The sequence below is a fragment of the Leucoraja erinacea genome, unplaced genomic scaffold (genome assembly GCF_028641065.1).
Source record: "Leucoraja erinacea ecotype New England unplaced genomic scaffold, Leri_hhj_1 Leri_1481S, whole genome shotgun sequence".
NCBI lineage: Eukaryota > Metazoa > Chordata > Chondrichthyes > Rajiformes > Rajidae > Leucoraja > Leucoraja erinaceus.
The window spans coordinates 1-2,500 of record NW_026575761.1 but is presented as its reverse complement, the minus strand read 5'-3'; positions in this window follow the sequence as shown (position 1 = coordinate 2,500).

The following is a 2,500-nucleotide window of genomic DNA, read 5'->3' as shown; positions in this document are numbered from 1 at the left end:
CCCTCTCCTCCCCCCTCCCCCCTCCTCTCTCTCCTTTCCTCTCCCCCTCCCTCCCTCTCTCCCTCCCCCTCCTCTTTCCTCTCCCCTCCTCCCCCTCTCCCTCTCCTCTCCCTCCTCTTCCCCTCTCTCTTAAAAAATCTCCTCACTGAGTCCTGTCTCTCCTCTTTTTCGCCTGTATTATCCCTCTCTCCCCTCTCCTCTCCCCTCCCCTCTCTCTAGGACTCCCCTCTCCTCTCCCCCTCCTCTCTCTCTCCCTCTCCTCTTTCTCTCTCTCCCAGGACAGAGAGAGGGAGAGAGAGAGAGAGGGAAAGGGGGGCCGAGACAGAGAGAGAGTCTCTCTCAACATCTTTCTCCCTCCTCCCCTCTCCCTCCCTCTCTCCTCTCCTCTCTCCCTCTCTCCCACCTCTCCCCCCTCTCCCTCCCCCCCCTCTCCCCCCCCCTCCCCTCTCTCCCTCCTCTCTCTCTCTCTCTCCCTCCCTCCCCCCTCTCCCAAAAATGGCCGCGGGACACTGCCCCTCTTTCAAACCCCAAGTTTTTTAAAATGTATTATCCCTCTCTTCTCTCTCCCCCCTCTCTCCCCCCCTTCCTCTCCCCCCCTCTCCCCCCTCTCTCATCTCCAGCCACCCCCTTTTAAATGTTAAATTTATTTATCACCTCTCTCCCTCTATTCATAAGCAGTCCTTTCCCCCCTCTTTTTTTTGGCCTTCCATCATTATTACATGGATAGTTTATTATTATTATTATTATGTCTTCATTCTTTCTCTTAATATTCATTATCCCTCCACTCTCATTATCGTTTAATCCAAATTAAAATTCGAAAAAATATCTCCAATTCAAAAAGTTTTTTAATGGCCATTATCCCCATACCCTTTTAAAATGTGTCTATTATACCCATTTTTCTATCCTCCTCTTGAATTTCTAGCAGGCTATCCCTGTTATCTCCCTATTTTTATGAAATCATGTCCCCCTTTTTTAAATCCTCTGTATCATTATCCTCTTTCCTATATCCTCCCTCTCTCTCGTCCCCTATGTCTCTCTCCATTATCTCCCTCCCCTATTCTCTCCATCTCTCCCCCTCCCCCTCCTCTCCCCCTCTCGTTCTCTCTCCCTCTCTCTCTCTCTGTCCACTCATCTCTCTCTCTTCTCTCCTCTCTCTCCCCCTCTCTCCCTCTCTCTCTCCCCTCTCTCTCTCCCCCCCTCTCTCTCTCTCCCCTCTCTCTCCCTCTTCCTCCCCCTCTCTCTCCCCTCCTCTCTCTCCCCCCTCTCTCTCCTCCCCACCCTCCCCCCTCCCTTGCTGTCTCTCTCTCCCCCCCCCTCCCCCCCCCTCCCCCTCTCTCTCCCTCTCCCATCTGTCTCTCCCCCTCTCTCTCTCTCTCCCCCCTCTCTCTCTCTCTCTCTCCCCTCTCTCTCTTAAAAAAAACAAAAAAGGACACCGAGTCCTGTCAGCAAGTTTTTTAAATGTATTTATCCCTCCTCTCTCTCCCCCCTCTCCTCTACCCCCTCTCCCCCTCTCTCCCTCCATCCCTCTCTCTCTCCCTATTTTTCTCTCTCTCTACTTCCCTTCTTCTCTCCCCCCCTCTCTCTCTCTCTCCCCCTCTCTCTCTCTCTCTCTCCCCAAAGGACACCGAGTCCTGTCAGCAAGTTTTTTAAATGTATTATCTCTCTCTCTCTCTCTCTCTCTCTCTCTCCCCCTCTCCCCCTCTCTCTCTCCCCTCTCTCCCCCTCTCCCCCTCTCTCCCCCCCTCTCTCTCTCTCTCCCCTCTCTCTCTTAAAAAAAACAAAAAAGGACACTGAGTCCTGTCAGCAAGTTTTTTAAATGTATTATCCCTCTCTCTCCCCCTCTCCCTCTCTCTCAGCAAAGGACTCTCTCCCCCCCTCTCAGCAAGTTTTTAAATCTTATTATTATCACCTTAATTTACCATCTATTCATAAGCAGACATTTATTTATTTATTTATTTATTATTATTAGTTATTATTATTATTATTATTATTAGTATTAGTATTATTAATATTATTGTTGTATCATTATTATTAATAATTCATTATTAAATAATCGGGGCGGAAATAAAAAAAATAAAAAAGGACACCGAGTCCTGTCAGCAAGTTTTTAAAATGTGTTATTATCACATTAATTAATGGTCTATTTATAAGCAGTTATTTATTTATTTATTATTATTATTATCGTTATCATTGTTATTTATTATTTATTATGAAATCATGTCCAAGCCTTTTTAAAATAAATTTATCATTATCATAGTCATTTGTTATTTGTTTATTACTGGTCATTTGTTAGTTGTTGTTATTATATTTATTATTTATTATTCTTTATCTATTATTATTATTATTATTATTTCTTACTAACTCTCATTATCTCTCCCCTCTCCGCCCCTCTCTCTCCATCCCCCTCTCCTCCCCCTCCTCTCTCCCCCCCCTCTCTCTCCCCCTCTCTCCCGATTCCTGTCAGCAAGTTTTTAAATGTCTTATCCCTCTCTCTCCTCCC